Below are 19,781 nucleotides of genomic sequence, written 5' to 3' on the forward strand. Positions count from 1 at the left end.
GATGGTAATATAAAATGATAAATTGTATATATAAAACAACTCTGCAATATACTTTCATTATTTATTTTGTCCTCTTTGCCTGTAATTCCATTCTGAAATTGTGAGCTTTTCAGTTCCTGTTAGAAATGGAAGTGCAGAACACTGTTAAATCCAGCACAACCATTGGCTGCACACTCTAGTGACCTATTTATAACTGACCCTAATTGGCCACAGCAGAGAAGGTAACACAAGTTACAACATGGCAGCTCCCAGTGTTTTATAGACACTAAAACTTTACACTTATTTTGTCACTTTTTAAACAACTAATGAAACTTTAAAAAATGCATCTTCATGTTACTCATGGACTAATCTTTTCTTTGAATGCATCATTCTATCTAGGATGTATTTAGTGTTTAATGTCCCTTTAAGGCTCACAAATTCAACTATCACTGGTCTCAGAAAATCTCTTGTGTAATTATTACTTCTCATTGTGTTGATTCTATGAACTCTTTCAATAGTGAAGGGGCCCTTATCTTTTGAGATACCTAGTAAGGCTAGTAGTTGTCCTTCTACAAACTCCATTAAGTCGTTTGTCTTGATCGTTTCTGGGATACCTAGCAGTCTTAAAGGGACACTGAACCCAATTTTTTTTTCTTTAATGATTCAGACAGAGCATGGGATTTTAATCAACTTTCTAATTTACTCCTATTATCAATTTTTCTTCGTTCTCTTGCTATCTTTATTTGAAAAACAGGAATGTAAATCTTAGCAGCCAGCCCATTTTAAGTTCAGCACTTGCTTTTTGGAGGCTTACATTTACCCACCAATAAGCAAGCATAACCCAGGTTCTCAACCTTTTTCTGCCTAGACCGATTTTCAAAATTTTCTAATCTCAGCATTAAGGATTTATTTTGTTTCTCAAGATCCAAAATCATTTCATTTAAATTGGCATAGGTATCTTCTCCAACTTAAACCTATTGCTAGATTGTACACAGCTCTACTAAAATAACAACAATTAACAGGCCCACCAGGATTGTCATGGAACCACCTAACACATACAAAACAAACCCCACACAACCCTTAGCAGCAGTGTTAGATTTAGTTGCTACATATAATGTTGCAATTGGTCTAACACTTTCTTTTTTTTACATACCCACTTCTTCACAAAATAGTATATAATGCTGCAAAAAAATATAAAACTCAATATTTCAAACTCAAGTTCAATTTGGGAAGAAAGTCCTCCACCCAAAAAAAAAAAAAATTCTTTACACCGCCATAGAAAAACAAACATATACTGTCTAAGAGAGAGAGAAAAAACTGTCCTCCTCTATACATTTCCAGTCCACTGATTATATTAGTGATCAAGAGAATGTCCTTCCCTTAATATACAGATTATTCTCTGAACAAAAGAAAGAAAAAAGGAGCTCTGTCCCATAACTTCTGCATCAAAAGTAAATAATATAAGCCTTCCTGTGAGGTACCAGACAACGCTCCTGTAGTTAAGCCTCAATAGCAAATGGCATTTATTTCTTCTCCAGATTGAGCTTGCATTCTATTGGCTGATCGGAACAGCCAATAGAATGCAAGCTCAATCTGATTGGCTGATTGGATCAGCCAATCCGATTGAACTTGAATCTGATTGGCTGATTCAATCAGCCAATCAGATTTTTCCTATCTTAATTCCGATTGGCTGATAGAATCCGGATGTCCTCTTCTGTCCGGATAGGATGAAGACTTCTGCCGCTCCGGATGTCCTCTTTTGGTCCATCAATGCCCGGCTGGGTGAACACGACTCAAGGTAGGGAGATCTTCAGTGGGGTAGTGTTAGGTTTATTTAAGGGGGGTTTGGGTTAGAGTAGGGCTATGTGAGTGGTGGGTTGTAATGTTGGGTGGTGGTATTGTGGGTTTTTTTACAGGCAAAAGAGCTGATTTCTTTGGGGCATGCCCCGCAAAAAGCCCTTTAAGGGCTGGTAATAGAGCTGTTAACTTTTTTAATTTAGATTAGGGTAGGGAATTTTTTTTATTTTGGGGGGCTTTGTTATTTTATTAGGGGGCTTAGAGTAGGTGTAAGTAGCTTAAAATTCTTGTAATCTTTTTTTTTTGTTATTTAGTGTTTGTTTGTTTTTGTAATTTAGTTTAGTTTATTTAATTGTAGGTACTTGTAGTTAATTGATTTAATTTATTTATTGATAGTGTAGTGTTAGGTTTAATTGTAACTTAGGTTAGGATTTATTTTACAGGTAATTTTGTAATTATTTTAACTAGGTAGCTATTAAATAGTTATTAACTATTTAATAGCTATTGTACCTAGTTAAAATAATTACAAAGTTGCCTGTAAAATAAATATAAATCCTAAAATAGCTACAATATAATTATTCGTTATATTGTAGCTATATTAGCGTTTATTTTACAGGTAAGTATTTAGTTTTAAATAGGAATACTTTAGTTAATAATATTTAATTTATTTTGTTAGATTAAAATTATATTTAATTTAGGGGGGTGTTAGGGTTAGGCTAGTCTTTAGGGGTTAATACATTTATTAGTAGCAGCGAGGTCCGGTCGGCAGATTAGGGGTTAATAAATGTAGGTAAGGTAGCGGCGATGTTGGGGGGGGCAGATTAGGGGTTAATAAATATTATGTAGGTGTCGGCGATGTTAGGGGCAGCAGATTAGGGGTTCATAAGGATAATGTAGGTGGCGGCAGATTAGGGGTTAAAAATATTTATTATAATGGCGGCGATGTGGGGGGGACCTCGGTTTAGGGGTACATAGGTAGTTTATGGGTGTTAGTGTACTTTATAGCACAGTAGTTGAGAGCTTTATAAACCGGTGTTAGCCCATAAAGCTCTTAACTACTGACTTTTTTCTGCGGATGGAGTCTTGTCGGTAGAGGCTCTACCACTCACTTCAGCCAAGACTCTAAATACCAGCGTTAGGCAGATCCCATTGAAAAGATAGGATACGCAATTGGCGTAAGGGGATCTGCGGTATGGAAAAGTCGCGGCTTGAAAGTGAGCGTTAGACCCTTTCCTGCCTGACTCTAAATACCAGCGGCCGGCCAAAAGCAGCGTTAGGAGCCCTTAACGCTGCTTTTGACGGCTAATGCAGAACTGTAAATCTAGCCGTTTGTGTACCAAGGCGATGCCATCTTTACCGTTCACTTAGCAGACAGCATCGTACTCGCTGTTTACCCAGTGTACACATCTCAACCTGTTTCCCCCCCTAGAATTATGGCCCTGTAGAGTGCTGCTTGTTATGGAGTTCCTTAGGGGTGGCGAGCTGCTGGTGACTCCCAGTGCTGTTTCCAACGGCAGCTTCCTTCATGATCTGGGAAAGAGCCTGACACGGACGACGTGTCCTCCTTCTACGGCACTCTTCTTCTCACACTAAGCCCTTCAGCGGGCTAATTGCCGCAAGATGTCACTAACTCCCTCGCTAGGCATTACAGGCTCAGCCTAGGGCCTAGGAATTGGCGTTCTTGTTCACGCTACAGGGAAAGCTTCTACTTGCACGTCTCTTCCATTGGCGTCGCCCACTGGAAGTCCATTTTCTTGCAATTTAACTTTAAAAATTGTATTGTTTCCACTGCCTCAAGAGCATGTTCTTGCAAGATCCAGAATCTCAACCGTGAAACATGCTACACAGTGGTTTCTTGACCAGTGCAAGAGCTTATTTATAATTGTGCATATCTGACCACAGCAAAGGAGAAAATATTAACATACTCAAGATGCTTTTCAAGGGATATATCCATGGACTTCAAAACAGTAAAAATGTTGTTAACAAAATAACATGATATAAATGCTATTTAAAACATTTATTTTGCTGATATAGACTATGCATATATAACCTTATGGTAATATCCCATTAACACAACATATTTTTGTTGTAAAACAGACAAGATTATTATTAAATGATGGGAATATATGTTTTAAGAGACCAGTTTTTGTCTCAGTCTTTAACCCCTTAGTGAGGGCCGCTGTACATGGCATTTATTTACAGTGCTGTAGGGAAGCTGGTCTCACTGACAACGGTGTGACTGTGCTGTTTCTTGATGCCTCACCAGTGACTGCATAACTGGCAATAGTAGAAATCAGGGGCACTGCCAAAACACAAGATCAGTGTGTAGCTCTATTAATCAAGTGCCTATCTGTGTGTGTATATATATACTGTATATGTGTGTGTCTGAATTGTGTCTCTATCTGTACTTGTGTGTATATATGTGTCAGTGTGCATTTATATTTGTGTAGTTCTAGTATACACATGCTGTTGCTGGATGCCTCACCAGTAATTGCATGCTGACCATAGTAAAGATCAGGGGCACCACCATTACAGGACATCAGTGTATAGCTTATGCTGTTGCTGGATGCCTCACTAGTAATTGCATGCCTGATAGTAGTAAAGATCACAGGGTTCACCATTGCATTAAATCATTGTTTACCTCATGCTGTTGCATCATAAGGCCCAGAGAGAGAGAGAGAGAGAGAGAGAGAGAGAGAGAGAGAGAGAGAGAGACATTTCATAGCTTGTTCCCTGTAATAACTGTATTATTTTATTAAGTTTTTATCATAAGGCTCAGATAGAGAGAGAGACCTGTGATAGTTTGTTCCCTGTAATAACAACTGTATCATTTTATAAAGTTTTTATCATAAGGCTCAGAGAGAGAGAGAGAGAGAGACCTGTGATAGTTTGTTCCCTGTAATAACAACTGTATCATTGTATAAAGTTTTTATCATAAGGCTCAGAGAGAGAGCGAGAGAGAGAGAGAGAGAGAGAGAGAGAGAGAGACCTGTGATAGTTTGTTCCCTGTAATAACAACTGTATCATTGTATAAAGTTTTTATCATAAGGCTCAGAGAGAGAGAGAGAGAGAGAGAGAGAGAGAGACCTGTGATAGTTTGTTCCCAGTAATAAAAACTGTATCATTTTATAAAGTTTTTATCATAAGGCTCAGAGAGAGAAAGAGAGAGAGAGAGACCTGTGATAGTTTGTTCCCAGTCATAACAACTGGATCATTTTATAAAGTTTTTATCATAAGGCTCAGAGAGAGAGAGAGAGAGAGAGAGAGAGAGAGAGAGAGACCTGTGATAGTTTGTTCCCAGTCATAACAACTGGATCATTTTATAAAGTTTTTATCATAAGGCTCAGAGAGAGAGAGAGAGAGAGAGAGAGAGACCTGTGATAGTTTGTTCCCTGTAATAACAACTGTATCATTGTATAAAGTTTTTATCATAAGGCTCAGAGAGAGAGAGAGAGAGAGAGAGAGAGAGAGACCTGTGATAGTTTGTTCCCAGTAATAACAACTGTATCATTTTATAAAGTTTTTATCATAAGGCTCAGAGAGAGAAAGAGAGAGAGAGAGACCTGTGATAGTTTGTTCCCAGTCATAACAACTGGATCATTTTATAAAGTTTTTATCATAAGGCTCAGAGAGAGAGAGAGAGAGAGAGAGAGAGAGAGAGAGAGACCTGTGATAGTTTGTTCCGAGTCATAACAACTGTATCATTTTATAAAGTTTTTATCATAAGGCTCAGAGAGAGAGAGAGAGAGAGAGAGAGAGAGAGAGAGAGAGAGAGAGAGAGAGAGAGAGAGAGAGAGAGAGAGAGAGAGACCTGTGATAGTTTGTTCCGAGTCATAACAACTGTATCATTTTATAAAGTTTTTTTATCATAAGGCCCAGAGAGAGAGAGAGAGAGAGAGAGAGAGAGAGACCTGTGATAGTTTGTTCCCTGTAATAACAACTATATAATTTTATAAAGTTTTTATCATAAGGCTCAGAGAGAGAAAGAGAGAGAGAGAGACCTGTGATAGTTTGTTCCGAGTCATAACAACTGTATCATTTTATAAAGTTTTTTTTATCATAAGGCTCAGAGAGAGAGAGAGGGAGAGAGAGAGAGAGAGAGAGAGAGAGAGACTTGTGATAGTTTCTTCCAAGTAATAACAACTGTATCATTTTATAAAGTTTTTTTTATCATAAGGCTCAGAGAGAGAGAGAGAGAGAGAGAGAGACCTGTGATAGTTTGTTCCCAGTAATAACTGTATTATTTTATAAAGTTTTTATCATAAGGCTCAGAGAGAGAGAGAGAGAGAGACCTGTGATAGTTTGTTCCCAGTCATAACAACTGGATCATTTTATAAAGTTTTTTTTATCATATGGCCCAGAGAGAGAGAGAGAGACCTGTGATAGTTTGTTCCCTGTAATAACAACTATATAATTTTATAAAGTTTTTATCATAAGGCTCAGAGAGAGAGAGAAAGAGAGAGAGAGAGAGAGAGAGAGAGAGAGAGAGAGAGAGAGAGAGACCTGTGATAGTTTGTTCCCAGTAATAACTGTATCATTTTATTAAGTTTTTATCATAAGGTTCAGAGAGAGAGAGAGAGAGAGAGAGACATTTCATAGCTTGTTCCCTGTAATAACTGTATTATTTTATTAAGTTTTTATCATAAGGTTCAGAGAGAGAGAGAGAGAGAGAGACCTGTGATAGTTTGTTCCCAGTAATAACAACTGTATAATTTTATAAAGTTTTTATCATAAGGCTCAGAGAGAGAGAGAGAGAGAGAGAGAGAGAGAGAGAGAGAGAGACCTGTGATAGTTTGTTCCCAGTAATAACTGTATCATTTTATAAAGTTTTTTTTATCCTAAGGCTCAGAGAGAGAGAGAGAGAGAGAGAGAGACCTGTGATAGTTTGTTCCCTGTAATAACTGTATCATTTTATAAAGTTTTTTTTATCCTAAGGCTCAGAGAGAGAGAGAGAGAGAGAGAGAGAGAGAGAGAGAGAGAGAGAGAGAGAGAGAGACCTGTGATAGTTTGTTCCCAGTAATAACTGTATCATTTTATAAAGTTTTTATCATAAGGCTCAGAGAGAGTGAGCGAGACTTGTGATAGTTTGTTCCCAGTCATAACTGTATCATTTTATAAAGTTTTTATCATAAGGCTCAGATAGAGAGAGAGACCTGTGATAGTTTGTTCCCAGTAATAACAACTGTATCATTTTATAAAGTTTTTATCATAAGGCTCAGAGAGAGAGAGAGAGAGAGAGAGAGCGAGAGAGAGAGAGAGAGAGAGACCTGTGATAGTTTGTTCCCAGTAATAACAACTGTATCATTTTATAAAGTTTTTATCATAAGGCTCAGAGAGGGAGAGAGAGAGAGAGAGAGAGAGAGAGAGAGAGAGACCTGTGATAGTTTGTTCCCTGTAATAACAACTGTATCATTTTATAAAGTTTTTATCATAAGGCTCAGAGAGAGAGAGAGAGACCTGTGATAGTGTGTTCCCTGTAATAACTGTATCATTTTATAAAGTTTTTTTTATCCTAAGGCTCAGAGAGAGAGAGAGAGAGAGAGAGAGAGAGAGAGAGAGAGAGAGAGAGAGAGAGAGAGAGACCTGTGATAGTTTGTTCCCAGTAATAACAACTGAATCATTGTATAAAGTTTTTATCATAAGGCTCAGAGAGAGAGAGAGAGAGAGAGAGAGAGAGAGAGAGAGAGAGAGAGAGAGAGAGAGAGAGACATGTGATTGTTTGTTCCCAGTCATAACTGTATCATTTTATAAAGTTTTTATCATAAGGCTCAGAGAGAGAGAGAGAGAGAGAGAGAGAGAGAGACCTGTGATTGTTTGTTCCCAGTCATAACTGTATCATTTTATAAAGTTTTTATCATAAGGCTCAGAGAGAGAGAGACCTTTCATAGTTTGTTCCCTGTAACAACTGTATCATTTTATAAAGTTTTTTTTATCATAAGGCTCAGAGAGAGAGAGAGAGAGAGAGAGTGAGAGAGAGAGAGAGAGAGAGAGAGAGAGAGAGACCTGTGATAGTTTGTTCCCAGTAATAACAACTGTATCATTTTATAAAGTTTTTATCATAAGGTTCAGAGAGAGAGAGAGAGAGACTTGTGATAGTTTGTTCCCGGTAATAACAACTGTATTATTTTATAAAGTTTTTATCATAAGGCTCAGAGAGAGAGAGAGAGAGAGAGAGAGAGAGAGAGACTTGTGATAGTTTGTTCCCAGTAATAACTGTATCATTTTATAAAGTTTTTATCATAAGGCTCAGAGAGAGAGAGAGAGAGAGAGAGAGAGAGAGACCTGTGATAGTTTGTTCCCTGTAATAACAACTGTATCATTGTATAAAGTTTTTATCATAAGGCTCAGAGAGAGAGAGAGAGAGAGAGAGAGAGAGAGAGATACCTGTGATAGTTTGTTCCCTGTAATAACTGTATCATTTTATAAAGTTTTTTTATCCTAAGGCTCAGAGAGAGAGACAGAGAGAGAGAGAGAGAGAGAGAGAGAGAGAGAGAGAGAGAGAGAGACTTGTGATAGTTTGTTCCCAGTAATAACTGTATCATTTTATAAAGTTTTTATCATAAGGCTCAGAAAGAGAGAGAGAGAGAGAGAGAGAGAGAGAGAGAGAGAGACCTGTGATAGTTTGTTCCCTGTAATAACAACTGTATCATTTTATAAAGTTTTTATCATAAGGCTCAGAGAGGGAGAGAGAGAGATACCTGTGATAGTTTGTTCCCAGTAATAACTATATCATTTTATAAAGTTTTTATCATAAGGCTCAGAAAGAGAGAGAGAGAGAGAGAGAGAGAGAGAGAGAGAGAGAGACCTGTGATAGTTTGTTCCCTGTAATAACAACTGTATCATTTTATAAAGTTTTTATCATAAGGCTCAGAGAGAGAGAGAGAGAGAGAGAGAGAGAGACCTGTGATAGTTTGTTCCCAGTAATAACTGTATCATTTTCTAAAGTTTTTATCATAAGGCTCAGAGAGAGAGAGAGAGAGAGAGAGAGAGAGAGAGAGAGAGAGACCTGTGATAGTTTGTTCCCAGTAATAACTGTATCATTTTATAAAGTTTTTATCATAAGGCTCAGAGAGAGAGAGAGACCTGTGATAGTTTGTTCCCTGTAATAACTGTATCATTTTATAAAGTTTTTATCATAAGGCTCAGAAAGAGAGAGAGAGAGAGAGAGAGAGAGAGAGAGAGACCTGTGATAGTTTGTTCCCTGTAATAACAACTGTATCATTTTATAAAGTTTTTATCATAAGGCTCAGAGAGGGAGAGAGAGAGAGACCTGTGATAGTTTGTTCCCAGTAATAACAACTGTATCATTGTATAAAGTTTTTATCATAAGGCTCAGAGAGAGAGAGAGAGAGAGAGAGAGAGAGAGAGAGAGAGGCTCTGTGTGTGTTTTTGTGTGTATATATATACTGTATATGTGTGTGTCTGAATTGTGTCTCTATCTGTACTTGTGTGTATATATGTGTCAGTGTGCATTTATATTTGTGTAGTTCTAGTATACACATGCTGTTGCTGGATGCCTCACCAGTAATTGCATGCTGACCATAGTAAAGATCAGGGGCACCACCATTACAGGACATCAGTGTATAGCTTATGCTGTTGCTGGATGCCTCACTAGTAATTGCATGCCTGATAGTAGTAAAGATCACAGGGTTCACCATTACATTACATCATTGTTTACCTCATGCTGTTGCATCATAAGGCCCAGAGAGAGAGAGAGAGAGAGACATTTCATAGCTTGTTCCCTGTAATAACTGTATTATTTTATTAAGTTTTTATCATAAGGCTCAGATAGAGAGAGAGACCTGTGATAGTTTGTTCCCAGTAATAACTGTATCATTTTATAATGTTTTTATCATAAGTCTCAGAGAGAGAGAGAGAGAGAGAGAGAGACCTGTGATAGTTTGTTCCCAGTCATAACAACTGGATCATTTTATAAAGTTTTTATCATAAGGCTCAGAGAGAGAGAGAGAGAGAGAGAGAGAGAGAGAGAGAGACCTGTGATAGTTTGTTCCCAGTCATAACAACTGGATCATTTTATAAAGTTTTTATCATAAGGCTCAGAGAGGGAGAGAGAGAGAGAGACCTGTGATAGTTTGTTCCCAGTCATAACAACTGGATCATTTTATAAAGTTTTTATCATAAGGCTCAGAGAGAGAGAGAGAGAGAGAGAGAGACCTGTGATAGTTTGTTCCCAGTCATAACAACTGGATCATTTTATAAAGTTTTTATCATAAGGCTCAGAGAGAGAGAGAGAGAGAGAGAGAGACCTGTGATAGTTTGTTCCCTGTAATAACAACTGTATCATTTTATAAAGTTTTTATCATAAGGCTCAGAGAGAGAGAGAGAGAGAGAGAGAGAGAGAGAGAGAGAGAGAGAGACCTGTGATAGTTTGTTCCCAGTCATAACAACTGGATCATTTTATAAAGTTTTTATCATAAGGCTCAGAGAGAGAGAGAGAGAGAGAGAGAGACCTGTGATAGTTTGTTCCCAGTCATAACAACTGGATCATTTTATAAAGTTTTTATCATAAGGCTCAGAGAGAGAGAGAGAGAGAGAGAGAGAGAGAGAGAGAGAGAGAGAGACCTGTGATAGTTTGTTCCCAGTAATAACAACTGTATCATTTTATAAAGTTTTTATCATAAGGCTCAGAGAGAGAGAGAGAGAGAGAGAGACCTGTGATAGTTTGTTCCCAGTCATAACAACTGGATCATTTTATAAAGTTTTTATCATAAGGCTCAGAGAGAGAGAGAGAGAGAGAGAGAGAGAGACCTGTGATAGTTTGTTCCGAGTCATAACAACTGTATCATTTTATAAAGTTTTTTTATCATAAGGCCCAGAGAGAGAGAGAGAGAGAGAGAGAGAGACCTGTGATAGTTTGTTCCCTGTAATAACAACTATATAATTTTATAAAGTTTTTATCATAAGGCTCAGAGAGAGAAAGAGAGAGAGAGAGAGAGAGAGAGAGACCTGTGATAGTTTGTTCTGAGTCATAACAACTGTATCATTTTATAAAGTTTTTTTTATCATAAGGCTCAGAGAGAGAGAGAGAGAGAGAGAGAGAGAGAGAGAGAGAGAGAGAGAGAGAGATAGAGAGAGAGAGAGAGAGAGACTTGTGATAGTTTCTTCCAAGTAATAACAACTGTATCATTTTATAAAGTTTTTTTTATCATAAGGCTCAGAGAGAGAGAGAGAGAGAGAGAGAGAGACCTGTGATAGTTTGTTCCCAGTAATAACTGTATTATTTTATAAAGTTTTTATCATAAGGCTCAGAGAGAGAGAGAGAGAGAGACCTGTGATAGTTTGTTCCCAGTCATAACAACTGGATCATTTTATAAAGTTTTTTTTATCATATGGCCCAGAGAGAGAGAGAGAGACATTTCATAGCTTGTTCCCTGTAATAACTGTATTATTTTATTAAGTTTTTATCATAAGGCTCAGATAGAGAGAGAGACCTGTGATAGTTTGTTCCCAGTAATAACTGTATCATTTTATAAAGTTTTTTTTATCCTAAGGCTCAGAGAGAGAGAGAGAGAGAGAGAGACTTGTGATAGTTTGTTCCCTGTAATAACTGTATCATTTTATAAAGTTTTTATCATAAGGCTCAGATAGAGAGAGAGACCTGTGATAGTTTGTTCCCAGTAATAACTGTATCATTTTATAAAGTTTTTTTTTATCCTAAGGCTCAGAGAGAGAGAGAGAGAGAGAGAGAGAGAGAGACCTGTGATAGTTTTTTCCCAGTAATAACTGTATCATTTTATAAAGTTTTTATCATAAGGCTCAGAGAGAGTGAGAGAGACCTGTGATAGTTTGTTCCCAGTCATAACTGTATCATTTTATAAAGTTTTTATCATAAGGCTCAGATAGAGAGAGAGAGAGAGAGAGAGAGAGAGAGAGAGAGAGAGACCTGTGATAGTTTGTTCCCAGTAATAACAACTGTATCATTTTATAAAGTTTTTATCATAAGGCTCAGAGAGAGAGAGAGAGAGAGAGAGCGAGAGAGAGAGAGAGAGAGAGAGACCTGTGATAGTTTGTTCCCAGTAATAACAACTGTATCATTTTATAAAGTTTTTATCATAAGGCTCAGAGAGGGAGAGAGAGGGAGAGAGAGAGAGAGAGAGAGAGAGAGAGAGAGAGAGAGACCTGTGATAGTTTGTTCCCTGTAATAACAACTGTATCATTTTATAAAGTTTTTTTTATCCTAAGGCTCAGAGAGAGAGAGAGAGAGAGAGAGAGAGAGAGACCTGTGATAGTTTGTTCCCAGTAATAACAACTGAATCATTGTATAAAGTTTTTATCATAAGGCTCAGAGAGAGAGAGAGAGAGAGAGAGAGACATGTGATTGTTTGTTCCCAGTCATAACTGTATCATTTTATAAAGTTTTTATCATAAGGCTCAGAGAGAGAGAGAGAGAGAGAGAGAGAGACCTGTGATTGTTTGTTCCCAGTCATAACTGTATCATTTTATAAAGTTTTTATCATAAGGCTCAGAGAGAGAGAGAGACCTTTCATAGTTTGTTCCCTGTAACAACTGTATCATTTTATAAAGTTTTTTTTTATCATAAGGCTCAGAGAGAGAGAGAGAGAGAGAGAGAGAGAGAGAGAGAGAGAGAGAGAGACCTGTGATAGTTTGTTCCCAGTAATAACAACTGTATCATTTTATAAAGTTTTTATCATAAGGTTCAGAGAGAGAGAGAGAGACTTGTGATAGTTTGTTCCCGGTAATAACAACTGTATTATTTTATAAAGTTTTTATCATAAGGCTCAGAGAGAGAGAGAGAGAGAGAGAGAGACTTGTGATAGTTTGTTCCCAGTAATAACTGTATCATTGTATAAAGTTTTTATCATAAGGCTCAGAGAGAGAGAGAGAGAGAGAGAGAGAGAGAGAGAGAGAGAGAGAGAGAGAGAGAGAGACCTGTGATAGTTTGTTCCCAGTAATAACTGTATAATTTTATAAAGTTTTTATCATAAGGCTCAGAGAGAGAGAGAGAGAGAGACATGTGATAGTTTGTTCCCTGTAATAACTGTATCATTTTATAAAGTTTTTTTTATCCTAAGGCTCAGAGAGAGAGAGAGAGAGAGAGAGAGACCTGTGATAGTTTGTTCCCTGTAATAACAACTGTATCATTTTATAAAGTTTTTATCATAAGGCTCAGAGAGAGAGAGAGAGAGAGAGAGAGAGAGAGAGAGAGAGAGAGAGAGAGAGAGACCTGTGATAGTTTGTTCCCAGTCATAACAACTGGATCATTTTATAAAGTTTTTATCATAAGGCTCAGAGAGAGAGAGAGAGAGAGAGAGAGACCTGTGATAGTTTGTTCCCAGTCATAACAACTGGATCATTTTATAAAGTTTTTATCATAAGGCTCAGAGAGAGAGAGAGAGAGAGAGAGAGAGAGAGAGAGAGAGAGAGAGAGAGAGACCTGTGATAGTTTGTTCCCAGTAATAACAACTGTATCATTTTATAAAGTTTTTATCATAAGGCTCAGAGAGAGAGAGAGAGAGAGAGAGACCTGTGATAGTTTGTTCCCAGTCATAACAACTGGATCATTTTATAAAGTTTTTATCATAAGGCTCAGAGAGAGAGAGAGAGAGAGAGAGAGAGAGACCTGTGATAGTTTGTTCCGAGTCATAACAACTGTATCATTTTATAAAGTTTTTTTATCATAAGGCCCAGAGAGAGAGAGAGAGAGAGAGAGAGAGACCTGTGATAGTTTGTTCCCTGTAATAACAACTATATAATTTTATAAAGTTTTTATCATAAGGCTCAGAGAGAGAAAGAGAGAGAGAGAGAGAGAGAGAGAGACCTGTGATAGTTTGTTCTGAGTCATAACAACTGTATCATTTTATAAAGTTTTTTTTATCATAAGGCTCAGAGAGAGAGAGAGAGAGAGAGAGAGAGAGAGAGAGAGAGAGAGAGAGAGAGAGAGATAGAGAGAGAGAGAGAGAGAGACTTGTGATAGTTTCTTCCAAGTAATAACAACTGTATCATTTTATAAAGTTTTTTTTATCATAAGGCTCAGAGAGAGAGAGAGAGAGAGAGAGAGAGACCTGTGATAGTTTGTTCCCAGTAATAACTGTATTATTTTATAAAGTTTTTATCATAAGGCTCAGAGAGAGAGAGAGAGAGAGACCTGTGATAGTTTGTTCCCAGTCATAACAACTGGATCATTTTATAAAGTTTTTTTTATCATATGGCCCAGAGAGAGAGAGAGAGACATTTCATAGCTTGTTCCCTGTAATAACTGTATTATTTTATTAAGTTTTTATCATAAGGCTCAGATAGAGAGAGAGACCTGTGATAGTTTGTTCCCAGTAATAACTGTATCATTTTATAAAGTTTTTTTTATCCTAAGGCTCAGAGAGAGAGAGAGAGAGAGAGAGACTTGTGATAGTTTGTTCCCTGTAATAACTGTATCATTTTATAAAGTTTTTATCATAAGGCTCAGATAGAGAGAGAGACCTGTGATAGTTTGTTCCCAGTAATAACTGTATCATTTTATAAAGTTTTTTTTTATCCTAAGGCTCAGAGAGAGAGAGAGAGAGAGAGAGAGAGAGAGAGACCTGTGATAGTTTTTTCCCAGTAATAACTGTATCATTTTATAAAGTTTTTATCATAAGGCTCAGAGAGAGTGAGAGAGACCTGTGATAGTTTGTTCCCAGTCATAACTGTATCATTTTATAAAGTTTTTATCATAAGGCTCAGATAGAGAGAGAGAGAGAGAGAGAGAGAGAGAGAGAGACCTGTGATAGTTTGTTCCCAGTAATAACAACTGTATCATTTTATAAAGTTTTTATCATAAGGCTCAGAGAGAGAGAGAGAGAGAGAGAGAGAGAGAGAGAGAGAGAGAGAGAGACCTGTGATAGTTTGTTCCCAGTAATAACAACTGTATCATTTTATAAAGTTTTTATCATAAGGCTCAGAGAGGGAGAGAGAGAGAGAGAGAGAGAGAGAGAGAGAGAGAGAGAGAGAGAGAGACCTGTGATAGTTTGTTCCCTGTAATAACAACTGTATCATTTTATAAAGTTTTTTTTTATCCTAAGGCTCAGAGAGAGAGAGAGAGAGAGAGAGAGAGAGAGACCTGTGATAGTTTGTTCCCAGTAATAACAACTGAATCATTGTATAAAGTTTTTATCATAAGGCTCAGAGAGAGAGAGAGAGAGAGAGAGAGACATGTGATTGTTTGTTCCCAGTCATAACTGTATCATTTTATAAAGTTTTTATCATAAGGCTCAGAGAGAGAGAGAGAGAGAGAGAGAGAGAGAGAGAGAGAGACCTGTGATTGTTTGTTCCCAGTCATAACTGTATCATTTTATAAAGTTTTTATCATAAGGCTCAGAGAGAGAGAGAGACCTTTCATAGTTTGTTCCCTGTAACAACTGTATCATTTTATAAAGTTTTTTTTATCATAAGGCTCAGAGAGAGAGAGAGAGAGAGAGAGAGAGAGAGAGAGAGAGAGAGAGAGACCTGTGATAGTTTGTTCCCAGTAATAACAACTGTATCATTTTATAAAGTTTTTATCATAAGGTTCAGAGAGAGAGAGAGAGACTTGTGATAGTTTGTTCCCGGTAATAACAACTGTATTATTTTATAAAGTTTTTATCATAAGGCTCAGAGAGAGAGAGAGAGAGAGAGAGAGACTTGTGATAGTTTGTTCCCAGTAATAACTGTATCATTGTATAAAGTTTTTATCATAAGGCTCAGAGAGAGAGAGAGAGAGAGAGAGAGAGAGAGAGAGAGAGAGAGAGAGAGAGAGAGAGACCTGTGATAGTTTGTTCCCAGTAATAACTGTATAATTTTATAAAGTTTTTATCATAAGGCTCAGAGAGAGAGAGAGAGAGAGACATGTGATAGTTTGTTCCCTGTAATAACTGTATCATTTTATAAAGTTTTTTTTATCCTAAGGCTCAGAGAGAGAGACAGAGAGAGAGAGAGAGAGAGAGAGAGAGAGAGAGAGAGAGAGAGAGAGACTTGTGATAGTTTGTTCCCAGTAATAACTGTATCATTTTATAAAGTTTTTATCATAAGGCTCAGAGAGAGAGAGAGAGAGAGAGAGAGAGAGACCTGTGATAGTTTGTTCCCTGTAATAACAACTGTATCATTTTATAAAGTTTTTATCATAAGGCTCAGAGAGAGAGAGAGAGAGAGAGAGAGCGAGAGAGAGACCTGTGATAGTTTGTTCCCAGTAATAACTGTATCATTTTATAAAGTTTTTATCATAAGGCTCAGAGAGAGAGAGAGAGAGAGAGAGAGAGAGAGAGAGAGACCTGTGATAGTTTGTTCCCAGTAATAACTGCATCATTTTATAAAGTTTTTATCATAAGGCTCAGAGAGAGAGAGAGAGAGAGAGACCTGTGATAGTTTGTTCCCAGTAATAACTGTATCATTTTATAAAGTTTTTATCATAAGGCTCAGAAAGAGAGAGAGAGAGAGAGAGAGAGAGAGAGACCTGTGATAGTTTGTTCCCAGTAATAACTGTATCATTTTATAAAGTTTTTATCATAAGGCTCAGAGAGAGAGAGAGAGAGAGAGAGAGAGAGAGAGAGAGAGAGAGAGAGAGAGAGACCTGTGATAGTTTGTTCCCTGTAATAACAACTGTATCATTTTATAAAGTTTTTATCATAAGGCTCAGAGAGGGAGAGAGAGAGAGACCTGTGATAGTTTGTTCCCAGTAATAACAACTGTATCATTTTATAAAGTTTTTATCATAAGGCTCAGAGAGAGAGAGAGAGAGAGAGAGAGAGAGAGAGACCTGTGATAGTTTGTTCCCAGTAATAACTGTATCATTTTATAAAGTTTTTATCATAAGGCTCAGAGAGAGAGAGAGAGAGAGAGACCTGTGATAGTTTGTTCCCAGTAATAACTGTATAATTTTATAAAGTTTTTATCATAAGGCTCAGAGAGAGAGAGAGAGAGAGAGAGAGAGAGAGAGAGAGAGAGAGAGAGAGAGAGAGAGAGACCTGTGATAGTTTGTTCCCAGTAATAACTGTATCATTGTATAAAGATTTTTTATCCTAAGGCTCAGAGAGATAGAGAGAGAGAGAGAGAGAGAGAGAGAGACAGAGAGAGAGAGAGACTTGTGATAGTTTGTTCCCAGTAATAACTGTATCATTTTATAAAGTTTTTATCATAAGGCTCAGAGAGAGAGAGAGAGAGAGAGAGAGAGAGAGGGAGAGAGCTGTGATAGTTTGTTCCCAGTAATAACTGTATCATTTTATAAAGTTTTTATCATAAGGCTCAGAGAGAGAGAGAGAAAGAGAGAGAGAGAGCTGTGATAGTTTGTTCCCAGTAATAACTGTATCATTTTATAAAGTTTTTATCATAAGGCTCAGAGAGAGAGAGAGAGACCTGTGATAGTTTGTTCCCTGTAATAACAACTGTATCATTTTATAAAGTTTTTATCAAAAGGCTCAGAGAGAGAGAGAGACCTGTGATAGTTTGTTCCCTATAATAACTGTATCATTGTATAAAGTTTTTATCATAAGGCTCAGAGAGAGAGAGAGAGAGAGAGAGAGAGAGAGAGAGAGAGACCTGTGATAGTTTGTTCCCAGTCATAACAACTGTATCATTTTATAAAGTTTTTATCATAAGGCTCAGAGAGGGAGAGAGAGAGAGACCTGTGATAGTTTGTTCCCAGTAATAACAACTGTATCATTGTATAAAGTTTTTTTTGTCCTTGGCAATACAATGGTTAAATATAAAGTGTCAAAATGCTTCTAGGTAAATACCCAGGGATGTTTGGTCTCTACAAATATATACTTTTGTGTAAGGGGCAAAATAAATAAAGAAAATATATTGCACAATTGCTTCATTACACATAACTAAATATTTTATAGAAAAAAATCTCCAGGTTTTCTGCTTCTCCTTTAAGAGGTTAATATTGTATGGACATGTTGTTATACAGAGTGACTAGCAGAGGGAACTATACCACAGATGGAACATTATATATTTGTTTTATACCTTAAAACTGTCAATCTGTTAAAGGAACCAACAGGGTATCTTCAGAAATACTGCAAAACCACTGTCACTATGAAGGTTCCTAGACTAAAGTTTCTAAACAAAAGTCAAACGAAAGGACCACTAATACAGTAGAATTACAGTGCATAATAAAAAGACAATGCTGTAACACTCTGAATTTCACAAAAGCACTAAATTTGGTTTCTGGCAAATGTATTTTCTCTTGTAAGGTGTATCCAGTCCACGGATCATCCATTACTTGTGGGATATTCTCCTTCCCAACAGGAAGTTGCAAGAGGATCACACACAGCAGTGCTGCTAGCCTAACTGCCATACCCAGTCATTCTCTTGCAACTCTCAACAAGCATGGAGGTAGTAAGAGGAAAGTAGTGAAATGTAGCTGTTATCTTGCTTCAATCAAAAGTTTGTTATTTTTAAATGGCACCGGAGTTGTACTATTTTGTCCCAGGCAGAAAAATAGAAGAATCTGCCTGTGATTTCTATGATCTTAGCAGGTTGTAACTAAGATCCATTGCTGTTCTCACACATGACTGAAGAGAGAGGTAACTTCAGCGGGGGAATGGCGTGCAGGTTATCCTGCTATGAGGTATGTGCAGTTAATATTTTTTCTAGAAGATGTAAATGCTAGAAAATGCTGCTGATACCAAATTTGTGTAAGGTAAGCCTGAATACAGTGATTTAATAGCGACTGGTGTCATGCTTACTTTCTGAGGTAATACTCTTTTATATTTACAATATAAAACATTTGCTGGCATGTTTAAACGTTTTTATATATACTTTGGTGATAAAACTTTATTGGGGCCTAGTTTTTTCCACATGGCTGGCTTAAATTTGCCTAGAAACAGTTTCCTGAGGCTTTCCACTGTGTTACTATGAGTGGGAGGGGCCTAATTTAGTGCTTTTTTGCGCAGTAACTTTTACAGACTGAGACATCCAGCTTCCTCCAGGAGTCCCCTGAATGCTATTGGACATCTCTAGAGGGCTCATAGGCTTTCCAAAAAGCGTTTGTTGGGGAAGGTAGGCCCACAGCAAGGCTGTGGCAGTTGGTGTGACTGTTAAAAAACGTTTATATTGTTTTTTTGATCCGTTTTTTTAACTAAGGGGTTAATCATCCATTTGCAAGTGGGTGCAATGCTCTGTTAGCTTATTATACACACTGTAAAAATTTCGTTTGATTTACTGCCTTTTTTCACTGTTTTTCAAATTCTGACAAAATTTGTTTCTCTTAAAGGCACAGTACCGTTTCTTGTATTTGCTTGTTAACTTGATTTAAAGTGTTTTCCAAGCTTGCTAGTCTCATTGCTAGTCTGTACAAACATGTCTGACATAGAGGAAACTCCTTGTTCATTATGTTTAAAAGCCATGGTGGAACCCCCTCTTAGAATGTGTACCAAATGTACTGATTTCACTTTAAGCAATAAAGATCATATTCTGTCTTTAAAAAATTTATCACCAGAGGAATCTGACGAGGGGGAAGTTATGCCGACTAACTCTCCCCACGTGTCAGATCCTTTGACTCACGCTCAAGGGACTCACGCTCAAATGGCGCCAAGTACATCTAGGGCGCCCATAGCGTTTACTTTACAAGACATGGCGGCAGTCAAGGATAATACACTGTCAGCGGTATTAGCCAGACTACCTGAATTTAGAGGAAAGCGAGATAGCTCCTGAGTTAGATGAAATACAGAGCATACTGACGCTTTAAGAGCTATGTCTGATACTGCCTCACAATATGCAGAAGCTGAAGAAGGAGAGCTTCTTTCTGTGGGTGATTTTTCTGACTCAGGGAAGATGATGCAACCTGATTCTGATATTTCTACATTTAAATTTAAGCTTGTACACCTCCGCGTGTTACTCAGGGAGGTTTTAGCTGCTCTGAATGACTGTGATACAATTGCAGTGCCAGAGAAATTGTGTAGACTGGATAAATACTATGCAGTGCCGGTGTGCACTGATGTTTTTCCAATACCTAAAAGGTTTACAGAAATTATTACTAAGGAATGGGATAGACCAGGTGTGCCGTTCTCTCCCCC

The sequence above is a fragment of the Bombina bombina genome, chromosome 4 (genome assembly GCF_027579735.1).
Source record: "Bombina bombina isolate aBomBom1 chromosome 4, aBomBom1.pri, whole genome shotgun sequence".
Taxonomy (NCBI): Eukaryota; Metazoa; Chordata; class Amphibia; order Anura; family Bombinatoridae; genus Bombina; species Bombina bombina.